Below are 18,701 nucleotides of genomic sequence, written 5' to 3'. Positions count from 1 at the left end.
CATCATTGGACACATATTTATGAATCACAAGGTCGTACACATACACATCATGCTATACTAATACACACATACCATCTCACAAATACTGAGGTTCAGAACTACTGTCACCCATTCAGAGCAATTAGCTCTGTTAATAGAGCACATTTGGTGCAGGTATACATGTAATATGCCCAAGTATTTTTCACGGCTTCTTAATAAATTTCAAAATGTTTTCACAAATTTTTCTCTCTGCTTTTTCTTGAACAATCCATTTAAGCAATTGGCTTTCTGCCGGTGCTATGATGTTTTTCATTGGTAGAGCTACTGCTAGTGGGTATCGTATATTCTTTTTTCAGTTTGATATAAAAATTTAGATTGTCAGCAGCCTTGCAAATCTTTGTTCCTTTTCTGCTCTTCCACAGCCTTTCCTCTTTAGCCTTGCCGTCACTGCTGTGGTTTAGGCATATCTTTCCTGTCTTGGATTTCTGTAATAGCCTTGTAACTTACTGGTCTTCATGTCTCCCATCTGTTCCACTTCCGATTCATTTTCCTTTCAGCTACTAGAGTTCTTTTTCTAAAGTGCGAATAAAGATCAAGTGGAGTCCAAAAATTAAAATGATGACATAAACAAAAATAGAAATGCTGGATAAGAAATCCAGAGACACAAGAATATCCATTTTGCCCTTTGTAATACACCTAATAATAACATCTTGTGTTAGTTGGGTGTTTTTATTTTTGTTTTTGTTTTTTGTTTTTGTCATGTCATGAAGAAGATGTATCTTATCCTCCTTTCTGGCCAGGAGTGGGTTATTGACTAAGTTCGGACCATGAAATCATAAATGGAAAATCTCTATGGTACTTGAGGAAAGCCTCCTTAAAGGTAATTGACTCAGCTGAGAGGTGTTCCTTTTATTCTCTCCTTTTTCCTTCTGTTGTTAATCTGGAATATGTCAGCCATCTTGGGCCAAAATGACTTTAAGGATGGAAGCTAAGTAATAAGGATGGCAGAACAGAAAAACAGGAGCCTGGTTCCCTCATGTCACTGTAAAATTACCATGCCAGCTCTGGACGTCTTTCATATGATAGAGGATTAACATTTTCTTTTTTATCGTTTTGGGGTATTATTCTTGCTATATGCAGAAAAAGCTAATCTAACAATTTGTCATAACATGAGACTTAGTTTTTTTGAGTTTGAGGAGATGGCTGGAAGGCCTGTCAGAATTTTCCTATAAGTAGTAAGAAATAGGGGGCTGGGGGACAGGTAAGAAAAGAGAGAGGTTTAGAGTCTTCTCTTTGGTAAACATCTCTTGAGCCTCTACTATGTGTCAGGTACTGTGTTAAGCCTCAAAAATAAAAATATTAATAATATTGAGATGACCTGTTTCCTGCTCACAAATGGCTTCCAGTTTAGAAGGAGAAACATTTAGATAACACTGTGATAGGTGATCAAATAAGGGACAAAAAGAAGATAAGATTAATTGTTTTTAGGAAGTCAGGGAAGACTCTTATAAGGTCATCAACACCTGATGTTGCAAATTCATTTGGACATCTTAGTCTTCATATTATTAGACTTCTCTGCAGCATTTAACATGGTGGGGAGAATCGTACTTTCCAAAGGTGGCTGCAACAATGCCACATGCCCTTGCCTCATTCTCTTCTGTAACCATGCCATTCCCCTGTGAATGATAGAGTCTGCTTCCCTTGCCTTTGGGTCTGGGTGTGCTTGGGTGTTGGTTTAAGCAATAGAATGTAGCAGAAGTGAAGTTACCTGATTTTGCAGGCTAGGTCAAAAAGGGCAAAACAGTTTCTCCCCTATTAGCTGGGAGTTTGGCATAGAGTCCTAAGCTTCCAGTAAGAAGATAGACTAATTGAAGCCACCAAGCTGGGAGAAAGCTGAGCCCCATGGAGGGCTACATGTAGATGCTCCTGTCATCAGGTCTTGTCTTTGAGTGTTCTCAGCCCCGGCACCAGACATATAAGTGAAAGACCTTCAGGTAATTCCAGCTGACCAACACTCAGCCGTCTAGTCAGTCCAGCTTCCAACTCTTTCCAGCTGAATTGCAGATATTATGCAGATACAGGCCATCTTTCTGTGCTCTTTCTGAATTCCTAACTGACGGAATTCATGAGCATAATAAAAAAGCTACTAGATTTGTGATGGTGTGTGTGTCAGTAACTGGCACAGTACATTATTCTTGACTTTTCTTCTGTCTCTTTGGTGCTTCCTTTCGGTCTTCTCCCAAATTCTCTCAAAACCTCCGTTCTTTGTGCTCTTTTCTATTGCTCATTCCTTAGTAGATCTTTTTCATTCTCTTTGCTATAAGTCCTATTCATATGCTGAGAAACACCAAATCTGTATCTTGAGGCCAGACCTCTACTTTCAGCTCCAGGCCTTTGCTCTTGTTTTAAGTTCCAATTGTTTACTTGATATCTTGAATATCTAATGGACATCTCAAACATGATGTGTCCAAAACCGACAGACTAAATTTTTGCCTCAAAATTACCCTAATTTTCTCCATCTTGGTTAATGGCACTTTCACCTCTACTTACTCAATCCAAAACAAAATTATTCTGGAGTCTCCCTTCTTTTTAAATTTTTCATATTTAATTCAATCCCTAATTCTGTTAGTTGTATTCTAAAATTAATCTTAAATCTGTCTACTCTTGTCTACTCTTGTCTGATGTTAGTGTTACTGTACTAGTTCAAGCCAGCAAAGTTCACTGGTTTGGTATCGGACGTGGAGCTCTATTCTGTTTCTTATAGCTGTAAAGCTGTGAGTGGATCACATATCTCTGACTCCTGTTCCCCACCTCTGCTTCCTCATTATAGAGTGTCTATATCTATGCCAGGGCAAGACAGTTGAAACCACCCTAACTGGAAAACTGGAAGCCAATTCCTCTCTTTACCCAAACTTGCAGGATGACAGGGGAATTCTCTGCTCCAGAATCTGACCCAGACGTGAATGATTAACATTTTGTTATCTTAGTAGCATTTAATTTTAGCGAGGAAATTGTTCTTTATTTATTTTTAATTTTTAAAATTTATTTATTTTTATTTTTTAAATTTTTATTTAAATCCCGGTTATTTACCTACAGAGTCATATTAGTTTCAGCTGTACAATATAGTGATTCAACACTTCTATACATCACCCAGTGCTCATCACAAGTGCACGCCTTAATGCCCATCACCTCTTTAACCCATCCCCCCAGCCACCTCCCTTCTGTAACCATCGATTTTTTCCTTATAGTTAAGAGTCTGTTTCTTGGTTTGTCTCTCTTTTTTTCCTTTGCTCATTTGTTTTGTTTCTTAAATTCCCCATATGAGTGAGATCATATGGTATTTGTCTTTCTCTGACTGACTTATTTCACTTAGCATCATACTCTCTAGCTCTATCTACGTTGTTGCAATGGCAAGATTTTGTTCTTTTTTATGGCTGAGTAATATTCCATTGTGTGTGTGTGTGTCTGTGTGTGTGTATACACACATATATATGAAGAAAAAAATATATATATATACACACACCCTACATCTTCTTTTTTAAATTTTTTTTAGGAAATTGTTTCTTATTTGGGAAAATATCTTGAAAAGCTGTTTGGGGTTAGAAGTGAGACCTAAAAACACAGATATTGCATGTGCCAGGGAAGGTAAAGAAGGTCGATAAATTGATATGCCTGAAGCTAGGAGAGGAATTTATTTTCATGCTGAAAGAAAGTGAAGGAGAGAAGAAAGTAGAGAAGAAAAGTAAAAAGAAATGAGCCAGGACACGGTAGAAAGCTGGGTCTCCAATGTAGGACGTTTGGAAATTCTCTAAAAGGAGCATTGGACAAATGTACATGAGACGACTGAAAACTTGATCCAAACCAGACGAGCCAAAGGGATTGCGGTGTAGGAAGGGCCATCCTTCATTCCTGCGTATGTCCTGAGGGCTGAACTGTCTCATCTCTGGTGTCAGGAATACTACAGGGTAAATCCCGTGGCCAAGGCTGGCCAGAATTCAGGGCAATTATTGGGATGGGAGTTTTGTGATCATCTTAGATGTGACTGCCTGCCAAAACTTGTCTGTAGGTGCCTTCCCTGGAAAAATAAATACCAAGTTCCAACAATAGGCCAGGAATTCCATATTGGTCTGAGAAGAGTCATTTTTGTCATAGTCACTGTTTTCATGTTAAAGAGACAGGCCAGAGTAGGTAGCAACGTCCCTCAAAATTTCCAATCCCTGGGGCCAGTGTTATGTGAAAGGGGAGAAGTTAGCTAAACTGTATCACCATTCTGAGTGTTGATGTGATAAATGGTTCCTAAGAATGTTGGTATTAGGAGCACTTAATTTTGTCAGCCTGCACAGATTGAAAGGACATTAGAAATACTGGTAAGTATTGAGAGCTGTAATTTTTTATCAGGCTATTGAACTGAGCTTTCTATTACAAGGTGACTCTAGTTAATTTTAAGCATAAAAGATTCATGAGAATTCAGCCTATGCTATGTGAAAGGAAACTTCTTTCTGAGAGGCCAGTGTGGTTTTTTTGCCATAGAAATTAAATTATTAAAAGCCTTCATTTACCATATTCTTTGAAATGGCGAAAAAATGTAGGAGTTGATTCTAGAGGAGGTATAGAAAGAGATCTCAATTTTAAGTAGATTAGCATACTTTGTCTTTATCTTTTCGATGCAACTTTTTAAAGTGATCTCTGAGGTGGAATCTGGTTTATTTTATAAAAGCACAGAACACTCAAACTAAAATACCTCTGTGATCACTTCAACCTCCTCGCTGAGGTAAGCACCTTGCCGCAGGAAATAATTTTGCTTCCCTGGCAGAGCTACTTACAGAACCCAATTCTCCTCTGATTAATGCAACACTACTTTAACCATTTGATTGGAATGATCAAGAACATTCTGCTTCTCCTGCAATATTTAAATGTGTATCATGATTTCCATTTCAAGGGCATATTTAATACGCAGATTGCTCTCTCAGTACTCTAAGGCCATGACCATGCTTGAATGGCTCTAAATATCATTGGAATGCCAGTTTATGTAATCACTATTAAGCCATAACCTGACCTCTGGATATCCTTTATGTTTCAGCTACTGGTGAGTAATTCACACTTGCGTTGGCAGATAACTGATAACATATAACGCATCAGTCGGTTGCACCCTCACAGGGCAGATAACTGCTAGTACATTTTGCGCTCAGCCACCCCTGTGAATCTGACTTAGGGCTAAAGTGAGGAAAGTTTGTCCTTTCAGTTATCCTTAGAGATGGCCCAGGGCAAATGGACTAGCAGTCTTGTGGCAGGCCTACACTGGCTCAGGGCCACAGCTAGAGGCATTATGGCAGCGGGTTAGAAATGCCAGTGGGGAAATGAGAAACAGGATCTAAGGAAACCCGTTCCAGTACAAGTTGCCCTGCTTACTAAATGCCAGTGCGCATGTGGCTACCATTTCCCTCTTACCTACCAGCTATTTCTTTGTTGTGGTGATTAACAATCAACCTCTGGGAAATGCCTTGCCTTGGGCACTGGGCTTCCTGCCTGGGCTGCTCTTGATGCAAACCAAGCTGGTGTGATGAACCAGAGAGCAATTCCAAAGTTGGACTGCTACACTGGGGACCACATTGCTTCTAGCCACAGAAGCACTCTATTGCCAGTTTGATTCCTGGGACACCAATCTGTAACTTCAATGATAGGCATGGGTGTGGAGTGGCTAAAAGAGTGCTAGAAATTACAGATTTGTTCATGACAGAAAAAATAGGGTAATTAATTGGTATTTTCTGGAATGACTTTTTAGCAGTAGTTCCCTAATGTGATCAGTACTCAGAATTACAAGAGGAGCTTAAATTCAAAGATTTAGATTCAGTGCCTCTTGACTGTGTACTGTGAGTCTTTGAGCAGCCCTTTCGGGAACCACTGTTTTATGGGGATGGACACGGCCTAGCATAAATAAAATGACTTGGAGAAGAGAAAGCAGGTTGGTGGACATGGTGATGGTAGATCTCTTCCAGAGGTAGAGAGTCTGTTTTATTCTACGTCTTTAAAAATATTGAGATTTATTTACATAATCCTAGAACAGACAGCACTCTTTATGTTTCACAGTTTTTGTAGCTGATTTTATGTACCTTTGACAGTTCCAGATGGCTGCAAAATTTCAAATTTCTATTTAGGACCTCAATAAATTCTTTGAAACATTGTGGGTGTGTGGAGGAGGCAAGTCCATTTTCCTCCTGAGATTCTTTTATCACTAAGCTTGGTGGGGCATGGATGAGGGGATGAAAAAGACCAAAGCATACAGCTGAGCACAAATGAGTGGTGAGAGACAGATGAGAAATTTGAAAAAGCAAGACAGGAGGGCAGTCCTGTCCTCCCCACCGTTGTCACCTCATGATATCCATTTCTTTTAACACAGTTATCATAAAGAAACTTGTGAGAACACAAATGGAAGGAATGACATAGTCTAGTGGTTTGAGAGAACATTTTAGTGTCCTAGTGGGAATCTACTAGAAAAGTTGGCAACAGTGGCTGCTGCTATGGGATCTGTCTCTGGCCATCTATGGAAATGCCATTTCTTGCTTTCTGCCTCTGAGGCAACTACATAACAAGAACTACCATCTTGTCTTTGAAGGAGATTTCTGCAGCGGTCTTCCTGACCCTTAGCCTGGTTTGGTTCATGTCCCTATTTTATGCTCCCATAACTATACTTCTAATGATAGCATTTTTCAGTTTATTATAATTTTTTTGAATTGTGGGATAATATTTTAAGGTTTAATTTTTTCTCCATTACTCTATCTTTTTATTCCTGTGTTTAAATTCCAGCTGGTTCTGTGCTTAGGGGTAGAGGAGGGTTATGTCAGGGAGGAAATCAGGGGTGAAGCAAAAGCTTCCATGACTGTTTTTTCCTGAAGCTTAAACCCAATTCTGAGAGAAGAATCTCAGGTACAGACAAAATCTCTTAGCCAGAAACAAGAAAAGAAGACTTTCTCAGAGTTTGGAAAATACTCCCTTCTAACTGAAGGGTAGAAGATGAGGGGAAAATGGAAACTGTGGGTCTGAAATGGAGAGATTGTATGCCCTGCTCCCCTCATAGTCTGGTAGGGGATGAGGAAATCTGTTTCTTGCTTTCTCTCAGCTTTTGGTGATTTGGTGGCAATTTTTGATATTCCTTGGCTTGTAGATCTACCCTGATCTCTGCCTCCATCTTCACATGGTGCTCTTTCTCTGTTGTGTATCTGTGTCCATATTTCCCTTTTTTATAAACACACCAGTCAAATTGGATTAGGGCCACACTCATGACTCCATCTTAACCTGATTACTTTTGTGAAGATCCTGCCTACAAAAATGGTCCAAATCATTCTCCAAATAATTCAACCCATAACAGCAGGTGAGCGTGCTAGCAGAGAAACCAGCCGCAGTTCTCCTTGCAGTAGAAGAAATATTTTCGCTTTTAGCTAAGGGAATCCTTCATCAATGAAAAGAGGAAAACCCTCTCTAACATCTGACTGCCTGACAGAATCATGTTTTCAATGTTTAGGGATGAACTGAGGGTAAAGGATGAGAGAAGAACTTTTTCTTCCTATGGTAAGGTGTTGTTTTCCCCAGGATAGAGAGAGAGGATTGGTCAAAAGACTTGAAAAAGTGGGCTAAGTGGAAAGGAAAGGAAATTAAAGGGAGAGGTGGGGAAGAGAGACAGGTTGGAGAGAGAGGGAGCAGTCACATAGGATGCATCCTCTGAGTCTTTGCATGCCCTGTGTGATTTTGCTTTCCTGAGATGCACTGGTCTATTGGCAAAATACATTGTGTGCTTCCTTCATAGTCCTGTGTGTACTGCTCTGGGTGAAACCAAAGGCAGGAGGTCTGCAAAGACGCCTTCAGTCATCTTGCAAGGACTCTGCAGGATGCAGGCTTCCTCTCCTGCTTCCTGTTCCTAGTTGGAATCACCAGGGCTGTAGTCATAGTGGAGTAAGCCATGGGACACCAGTGCAAAGCAGAGACAATAAATCTGAACACCCCACTCCCCCAGAGATCACAGACCACCTTTCAAGACAGAAAAGAAGGTGCCCTGCCTAGTGTGATAAACTGTGAACGTTTAGGTGACTATTCAGACATTCTGTGGATTCCACTGAAGATTGAAGAATTAACTTTCACCAAGGTGAGACAACTTCCAAACCTGGATTTTTTGACTTCAGATGAAATTTAAATCTTTTAGAATTTATCATTCTTTCTCTAGAGAAAGGAAATGAGGTGAGAATGTTTTTAAAACATTTATGACAAAAAAATTTAGGCATCAGAATGCTTTCATGAAACAATATCAATGACAAGTGAATTGCAAGTTTTAGTTTGAAAAAAAACCCCAGGGATGTACTGTATGGTGACTAACATAACATAATAAAAAATATTATTATAAAAAAAGAAAAAAAATTTAATTTAAAAAACTAAATAAGAAAAGATTATTTGGAGTATGGGAGAGGAGATGGAAAATGATTTAGATATACTTTGCATATTGTGTATCTTGTATTTTTCCACACCTTGGCAGTATATTTTCCAGTACTCTCTATTTGCTTTATTCTTTTTTCCTCAATTTAAAATAAAAACCTTGTGTTTGGTATGTGTAATGTATGTGTGGGTTTATGTGTATTTTTAAGCTGGAACTCATCTACGACTTTAAAAATAGTCATTTATTTTCTGCATTTGGCCACTCTATGAGTATTAGAGTGAGTTTATAATCAGCACCTTTGTTCTCCTGTTTCAAAATATCTGCAATATACAAAAGACATAGAAACACAATACAACATAAAAAATGAAGCATGAAAAGGAAATTTTAAACATGTTCCATCCCCTCTCTAGCCTGTAGGTCAAACTACTCAGTAGAGGACACTTTCTTGAGGACAGTTGCATGTCCACTCTTTTGCATCCCTGGCCTCTAGCACAATGTTTGGAATGAATAGGCCCCAGAAAATATTTGTTGAATGAATCAAACCCTTGGTAACTTTGCCCACATTGGATATCAGGGATAGTATGTGTTTAACTGCTTTTCTCCCTGATCAGAGCTTGAGTTGGGACACCTAGCTCCATTAGTACTGGTTTCAGAACTTGGAATAAGGAATGAAGGAATTTCTCCATTCCTTTTTCCTTTGGGGATATTTTTTTCTTGTACAGAGAAGGAGAAATGAACACATCCGTATTAAGAGTAAGTGCAACTCCCAGGCAAAGGTACCATGGTAATGTGTGAATAAAGTAAAGGGAAGAGTGCCTTCAACAAGAGCAGTGGAAGAGGGGACTTTTGTGCCTTGTAAAATTAATTACTATTTACCAAGCTCCTCACTGTGGCAGACAAATGCATTTAGTAAATATAAACTAATTTTTATTAATCAAATACTTCATATAATATAATCTTTCCTACTCTATCTTATGACAATATAATTCCTTCTGTATGCAAACAATTTTACATCATAGCAGGATTCATGAAGAAGCCATTTTATATCTCTTTTAAAAAGGCTTATGATGTTATATTCAACTAATGAATCATTGAACATTATATCAAAAACCAATGATGTACTATACCTTGGCTAATTGAATTTAAATTTAAAAAAAGGCTTATGATGTTCTATTGAAATACTATTTTAAAATAAAGTTGGATTATACCTGCTTGTTCCTATGCTAAAGTAGAATAAGGGAGCGATTACGATCAAGAGCTTTGGAGACAGATATAGGTCTCAGTTCTATGGTGAAATTCTAACTAGCTTGTGACCTTGACCTGATGATGAGTGATGATGAACATCTTTTCATGTTTCTGTTGGCTACCTGGATGTCTTCTTTGGAGAAATGTCTGTTCATGTCTTCTGACCATTTTAATGGGATTATTTATTTTTTAGGTGTTGACTTGTATAAGTTCTTTATATATTTTGGATCTAACCCTTTATTGAATATGTCATTTGCAAATATCTTCTGCCATTCCATAGGTTGCCTTTTAGTTTTTTTGATTGTTTCCCTTATTGTGCAAAAGCTTTTGGTTTTGATAGAGTCCCAATAGTTTATTTTTGCTTTTGTTTCCCTCACCTCAGGGAATCTATTTAGAGAAAGCTGCTATAGCCAGGGTGAATTTTTTAATTTGTTGTAAAGAAGAATTTGTTGAGAGAATCTTGATGAAAGTTGCTTTTTTTTTTTTTATAACTTGATAGTTTTTATTATGAAGAATTTTCAATATACACAAAATTCGGGGAGAAATTCTGATTTTTTGCCTATTTCCAATAACAGCATTTTCCTTTCTTGTTTCATTTACTCCCCATTTTCACTCCCCCCCCCCAAGACCCACACACATTATTTCGGTGGGGGGAGTGGGGGAGGATTAGAAGAAAGTTGCTTTATTTAATTTTCACACAACCCTATAAGGCAGGTATTATTTGCATATTTTACAGACTGCAGAAGGCAGTGTTGGGGCTTGATGTTTGAGAAAGTAGGGGCACATCCCTTATCTTGAGTAGGAGAGCAGCAGGTTGAAAGTAGTGTTTTAAGAAGAAATCTTTTTAGTTTGATGTAGTCCCATTTGTTGATTTTTGCTTTTGTTGCTTGTGCTGTTGGTGTCATATCCAAAAAATCATTGCCAAGACCAATGTCAAGGAGCTTCTTCCCTATTTTTTCTTTTAGGAGTTTTACAGTATCAGGTCTAATGTTTAAGTCTTTAATCCATTTGAGTTAATTTTTGTGAGTAATGTAAAATAGGGGTCCATTTTCATTTTTCTGCATGTGGTTAATCACTTTTTCCAACATCCTCCATTGAGTATTCCTGGCTCCCTTGTAGTGTGTGTTGACTGTGTTTGTGGGGGTTCATTTCTGGGCTCTCAGTTCTGTTCCATTTGTCTGTGTGTCTGTGTTTATGACAGTATCATACTGTTGTAATTACTTTGTAGTAGAGTTTGAAAGCAGAAAGTGTGATGCCTCCAGCTTTGTTCTTCTTTCTCAGGATTGCTTTGTTTATTTGGGATCTTGTGTGGTTCCATAAAATTTGGGGATTGTTTTTTCTCTTTCTGTCAAAAATGTCATTGGAATTTTGATAGAGAGTACATTGAATCTATACATGGTTTTTGGGTAGTTTGGACATTTTAACAATGTTCTTTCAATCCATGAATATGGGATACCTTTTCATTAGTTTGTATTCAATTTCTTTTATCAAAGTAGTTTTCATTGTACTTCCACTTCTGTGGTTAAGTGTTTTCCTAAGTATTTTATTGTTTTTGGTGCTCTTGTGAGTGGGATTGTTCCTTTATTTCTTTTTCAGATATTTCATTGTTAGTGTGTAGAAACACAACTGATTTCTGTATGTTGATTGTATATCCTGCGACTTTACTGGATTCATTGATTAGTTCCAATATTTTGTTGTTGTTGTTGGGTCTTTAGGATTTTCTATATCTAAGATCATATCATCAGCAAATAATGACAGCTTTACTTCTTTCCTTCTGATTTGAATGCCTTCTATTTCTTTGCCTTCCCTATTGCTCTATCTAGAACTTCCAGTACTACGTTGAATAAGAATGGTAAGAGTGAGAATCCTAGTCTTGTTCCTGATCTGAGAGGAAAAACTTTCATTCTTTCACCATTGAGTCTGATGTTAGCTGTGGGTTTGTTGCATATGGTATTTATTATGTTGAGGTATGTTCCTTTTGTTGAAGGTTTTTAGCATGTGGTGTTGAATTTTGTCAGATGCTTTTTTTTGCATGTATTGAGATGATCATGTGATTTTTATCTTTCATTCTATTAATATGGTGTATTGCATTTATTGATTTGCATATGTCAGACCATCTTTGCATCCCAGGGATAAATTCCATTTGGTTATGGTGTATGATCCTTTTAATGTGCCGGTGAATTTGGTTTACTAATATTTTATTGGCTAAAAACTTCTGCACTGCAAAAGAAACAATCAACAAAACGAAAAGGCACTACAGAATGGGAGAGAGTATTTATAAACCATATATCAGATAAGAGGTTAATACTCAAAACATATAAAGAACTCACACAACTCAATAGCAAAAAACCAAATAATCTGACTAAAAAAATGGGCAGAAGACCTGAACAGATATTTTCCTAAAGAAGACATATAGATGGCCAACAGGTACATGTAAAGGTGCTCAACATCACTAATCATCAGGGAAATGCAAATCAAAATGACGATGAGATCTCACCTTACACCTGTTAGAATGGCTATCATCAAAAAATGAGAGATAACAAGTGTTGGTGAGGATTTGGAGAAATAGGAATCCTTGTGCACTGTTGATTGAAATGTAAATGGTTGAAACCACTATGGAAAATAATATGGAGCTTCCTCAAAAAATTAAAAATAGGACATACCATTTCTGGATATATATTCAGAGGAAATGAAAACAATATCAAAAAGATGTCCATACCACAAGTTTATTGCAACATTATTTATATAGCCAAGACATGGAAACAACATATATATATATATATATATATATATAATGTTATATGTCAATTATAGCTCAGTTAAAAAAATAAATAAGGTCTTTAAAAAAAAGGAGGGAGGAGGAGGAAAGACATCCCAGGTCCTACAGTGAAAGCTTCACTGGGCTGGTAACCTTGAAAAGATAAAGGAAGTGAGGAATCTGAGAGTCATGCTCAGTAAATAAAAGCCTGACCTTATGTGAGGCTGGATATAGTAGATGAAGAATAAGTAATTTAAGATAATAATAATGTTTTCTGGTCTTCAAGAAAAAAAGAACTGATGTTGCCAACAATAAAAATAACAAAGATGGTTGGAAAAGGAAATCCATATCAAATGTATTAGGTTTGAGAAACTAGTGAGACAGCCACATATCAATATCTTTAAATATTTGGAAGTATGGATCTATGGCATAGGTGAGAGATTAGAGTTAAAGATTTAGCAAATATTCACCATGGGAATGGAGGGACTCAAAACAGTCTAGAGGCTAGAATGTGCTTAAGATTTATCCAGTTAAGGGATAGAAGATAAAGAAAAGCAACAAAGGAGAGAGAAACAGACCAGATAGAAAAAGCAGAGTCACCAAAATATAGAGAGTGAGAATTTCAATGAATTAGGGTAGTAGTAAGGGGTAAAGCTATTGAAGACAAGAAAATGTTCGTTATTGTAGAGAGTAAAACAGTCTATGTAGAAAACCTGAGAGACTCAACTGAAAATCTCATAAGACTTAGAGGCATCAATAAACTAGCTGTATATAAAGTGTGTATATAAAAAATCAACAGTTTTCATTTAAACTTGCTAAAACCAATTAGCAAAAAGAATCAGCCCTATCCAAAAAGCAAAAAGAAATATAAATACTAAGAGATAACTTTAGTAAGAATTATGAAAAAAAAAACAGCAATGCTTCAGTGAAAGACATAAAATAAGATTTAAATTAAAGGAAAGACTATTGTGAACATGTCAATTTCTCCCAGGTTAATTGGTAAGTTGAATAGTATTCCAAGAAAAATTTCAGTAGAAATTTTTTTGGGGAAACTTGACCCAAATTCCCACTTTTAATGGGAAAATGATCTTTGCAAGTCTTAAAAAGGAGTCACTCTCCGGCCTTCATTTATTCTAAATATCATTAAAAATATGAATGAGAATACCTAGAAAATTCAAGAAATAGAAGAGCAGTAAGGGGGAAACTCTTAATAAGATATCCTATAAGGCTTCAATAATCAAATAGTTTGGTGCTGGCATTAGTATTGACAGATGAATCAGTATGTTTACATAAAATTCACCCCAATGTTGAATTCTTTGAACACATACATCCTCTCATCACAGGGACTCTGCATATTCTCAAGCAAGGCAAATAGACTGTCAAAAGTCATAGATCTCACCAATTGTCAAGGAAGTCTTACAGTTTCTTAGAGGTCAGTGCTATTTTTGTAGTTTTTCTGCACAGGGCCTCTGGTCACTGCTCTTTGCATTTGTTTTTCAATCTCTGCTTACCTCACCTGCTTTCTCTGGCTACTAGCTGCTCTTTATTGCTCAATCTCAGCCATATGTCTGACCCTCAACTTCCAGGTCTTTCAGAAAACCCTTGTGCCTGGCCTTGCTCTACCCTCCTCACTCTTAGATCACGGATAAATCTCTTCCCACTGCCCTCCACCCCATAGGCATACTTCTCTGGCTCACTCCAGGCTATGATTCAGTTCTGTTCAGGCCAGTTGCAAAGAAGACATGATTTGGACTAATGTATGGAGTAAGTTCTTTAAAAGTAGGAGATTGTCACCCATTTTGAGTTCATTTTTGTGTGTGGTGTAAGAAAGTGGTCCAGTATCACTCTTCTGCATGACTGTCCAATTTTCCTAACACTATTTGTTGAAGAGACTGTCTTTTTTCCATTGGATATTCTTTCGTGCTTTGTCAAAGATTAGTTGGCCATAGAGTTGAAGGTCCATTTCTGAGTTCTCTATTCTGTTCCGCTGATCTATGTGTCTGTTTTTGTGCCAGTACCATATTGTCTTGATGATTATAGCTTGAAGTCCGGAATTGTGATGCTTCCAGCTTTGGTTTTCTTTTTCAACATTCCTTTGGCTATTTTGGGTCTTTTCTGGTTCCATACAAATTTTAGGATTATTTGTTCCAGCTCTATGAAAAATGATGATGGTATTTTGATAGGATTTGCATTGAATGTATAGATTGTTTTGGGTAGCATAAATATTTTAACAATATTTGTCCTTCCAATGCATGAGCATGGAATGTTTTACCATTTCTTTCTGTCTTCCTCAATTTCTTTCATAAGTGTTCTATAGTTTTCAGAGTACATATCCTTTACCTCTTTGGTTAGGTTTATTCCTAGGTATCTTATCGTTTTTGGTGTGATTGTAAATGAGATTGATTCCTTGACTTCTCTTTCTTCTGCCTCATTGTTAGTGTATAGAAATGCCACTGACATCTGTGCATTGATTTTATATCCTGCAACTTTGCTGAATTCTTGTATGAATTCTGGTGGTTTTGGGCGGAGTCTTTTGGGTTTTGTACATAGAGTATCCTGTCATCTGTGAAGAGTAAAAGGATGAAAGACCCAAATGTGAGACAGAAATCCATCAAAATCCTAGAAGAGAACACAGGCAGCAAGCTCTTTGACCTCAGCCACAGCAACTTCTTGTTAGGCACATCTCCAAAGGCCAAGAGAAACAAAAGCAAAAACGAACTGTTGAGACTTCATCAAGATGAAAAGCTTTTGCACAGCAAGGGAAATAGTCAATAAAAAACTAAAGGCAACCTGTGGAATGGGAGAAGATATTTGCAAATGTTTTATCAGATAAAGGGCTAGTATCTAAAATCTATAAAGAACTTACCAAACTCAACACCCAAAGAACAAATAATCCAATCAAGAAATGAACAGAAGACATGAACAGACATTTCTTCAAAGAAGACATACAAATGGCCCACAGACATAAGAAAAAATGCTCCACATTACTTGGCATCAGGGAAATACAAATCAAAACCACAATGAGAAACCACCTCACAGCAGTCAGAATGGCTAAAATGAACAACTCAGAAAATAACAGTTGTTAGCAAGGATGCAGAGAAAGGGGAACCCTCTTACACTGTTGGTGGCAATGCAAATTGGTACAGCCGCTCTGGAAAACAGTATGGAGGCTCCTCAGGAGGTTGAAAATAGAGCTACCCTACAACCCAGCAATTGCACTATTAGGTATTTATCCAAAGGATACAAATATAGTGATTTGAAAGGGGACATGCACCTCAATGTTTATATCAGCAATGTCCACAATAGCCAAAATATATGAAGAACCCAGATGTCCATTGATGGATGAATGGATAAAGAAGAGGTAGTGTATATATACAATGGGATATTACTCACCATCAAAAAGAATGAAATCTTGCCATTTGCAATGATGTGGGTAGAACTAGAGGGTATTATGCTAGGCAAAATAAGTCAGTCAGAGAAAGACAAATACCATAGGATTTCACTCATATGTGGAATTTAAGAAACAAAACAGATGAACATAGGGGAAGGGAAAATAAAATAAGATGAAAATCGAGAGGGAGACAGACAATAAGAGCTAAACTCTAGGAAACAAACTGAGGATTCCTGGAGGGGAGGTGAGTGGAAGGAAGGGATAATTGGGTGATGGGCATTATGGAGGGCACTTGATGTAATGAGCACTGGGTGTTATATGCAACTGATGAATCACTAAATTCTACCTCTGAAACTAATAAAAAAAAAAGAATAGAAAATTATCCACCTTCCACCTATCTCCTTCAGACAAAACAATCTGTCTGAGAAGAGTTGTCATTTAGGCAGTGAAAAATACTTTATTATTTATACAAACTAAAGAGAACCAGAAGCACACGTTTCTATATATAACCACTTATCTATTTTCTGAGTACACCATACAGGCTTCTGTATATATGCTTTAAAAGCTTTCTTATCATGTAACTGTTCCATGTCTCGAAACTCAATTATCCTTTGCCACAAAAAGCTTTAAACAATTTGGGTTGATATTTCCTTTATTATTTTTTTCTTTTTTCTGTATATCTGAAAGGGAATTAGAGATTTGACTTTTATTGAGTATTTTGATTGGGGGAGCTCAATAAATGGAGACTGTGGTCTTTAAAAGTCATATAAAGCAGTCACAACCCAGCCTTCATTTAATTCATCAGCATACCACTGAAAGTAATACTTAGAAAGGACTAGAACTGGATAAATTGGGAAGAACTTAATTCAAGAATGGCACACATAAATGATCCCTTGTCAAAACATTTGAGAAGCAAATTTTGAAAATCTATATTTGCTCCTTCTTATGATTCAACCTTTCCCATATCATTCTATTTTTCTCTGAAGAAATGGAAATCTCAAAGATGCACACAAAGTTATATTAATAATTCAGTGGAAATAAGGTGAGATTCCTGGGTTAACATCCAACTGAAAAACATTTCCAGTGAACTCAGGTAATACTTTCTTTAGTAGCCACATCTGTTATGAAGGGATTTTGAGATCCTGATTCCCAAGAGTATTTCCTCAGGAGCAGGTTAGTCATAGGATGATTTTTCAGGGGATCTTTTCTTCCGCAAAAATTTATTTAAAAATGGCTAAGTGAAGAGGGAACCCCATTCAGTGATGGTACACATTTGTGGAGAGCTATCTCAACATTGAGAAAGAACCTTAAATTGGCAAAACCAATGCTGTTCAATTCCAGAAACATCTGATAACTTTCAGGAACTAAAACTGGACAGGCTTTTTTTTTTTTTTTCTCAAGATTTCTCTTTTCTTTAATTTTCAGCCTGAGCCTTTAGTTCAGTGCTTCTGCTTTCTCCAGAAGAAGATGAAATGATGAAGAGAAGGTGGAGTTACGTAAAGTGTATATAAATTGTAACAGACTTTTTCTGTGGTATCTGTGAGCTAATGCTGTGATGTAAAGGGCATTTTAGAGTTACTCACTTTTCCTCTTGAACTTATTTTCAAAGTGATAAATACCGCAAGAGCATTTACTGTGAAACCTGAGTTTGAGGCCATTTAGGTTATGAAAATAACAAAGGTGCTGTCTCTACCCTTTCATCTGCTTCAGAGGGTTGGATAGCTGTGGTGAAGAGTGAGAGAAGATGGAACACTACATCAAAAACTAATGAAGTACTGTATGGTGACTAACGTAACATAATAAAAAAATAAAGAAGGCTAAAGTTCACACTCTCTGGGGTTGTAGAAGGTGATATGACAGTTTCATTAGTGAGAATCCCACAGTGTGCATCTCCTGCACAACACTAGGAATTTACTTATCTTAATGCACACATTCATGCTTGCATTTTCTATACAGTTACTGTTTGAAAATACGATCTTACTTTGGAATAAGGACTTCTTCATAAAGTATTTGGGACACATTTACCATCTTCAGTGCTATGGCAGGTTGTGGTCTGTAGACTCCAGGCGGATGATATAAACAATCAATATGATCTAGGAAAAGACGCGGACAGTGCGCTGGGACCTGTGGCAAGTAGGAGAGGGTGAGTGTCACCTGAGGGGACACCACCACTTGGAGGCTGAAAGCTCTGGACACATGGGAACGAGAGCCCATTGTTTGCCAGTGGTATTTTGCTAAAGAAACCTCAACTTTGGATTTTATGTATGATTTTATAGGTTAGACACTAATAAAAACTTGAGAAGAAAAGAAAACTTTTGGTGGGCCAAATACTCTGAGCGCTGAAGAAATCGTATCTGCAGGCTGGATCCCAAACACTGGTTACTAGTTTTTATCATCAATATAAATAGACCATACTTGTCATCCATAAGTAGAAGCCTTAAAATTGTAATATTTCTTAGAGAAAAATGTGTAATGAAGACATCAGGAAGCATGTTATGGAATGGGTAAGATACGTCATTTTCTCCAGTCCATCTACCATGGTGATGATGATGCCTTCTCTTAGCCTTCTTCCTATCCTCCCCCTTTTTTCTTTTATTCTGTGGTTTTGGTGCCTGCCAGTTGCCAGGAACTGTGCTGGGTGAACTGGAAGGGAAAGGGTTGGAAACAGGGGGTAAGGTACAAAACAAACAAGGTACAAGCATTATTGTGCAAGAATTTGCTGTTTTGTGGCAGAAACAGGTGTAAAGTAAAGAACAGTGACATAAAGAGCTCTAAGGTTGGTAGCCATTAGTTTCCTAGGGCTGCTATAAAGGCTAGAAGTCCAAAATTAAGGTGTTAGCTGGGTTAGTTCCTTCTGGAGGGCCTGAGGGAGGATTTACTTCATGTCTGTCTCCTAGCTTCTGGCG

The sequence above is a fragment of the Ursus americanus genome, chromosome 13 (genome assembly GCF_024610735.1).
Source record: "Ursus americanus isolate L20-20 chromosome 13, mUrsAme1.1.p, whole genome shotgun sequence".
NCBI lineage: Eukaryota > Metazoa > Chordata > Mammalia > Carnivora > Ursidae > Ursus > Ursus americanus.
The sequence above is the reverse complement of the archived record's forward strand: the minus strand, read 5'-3'. Positions refer to the sequence as shown.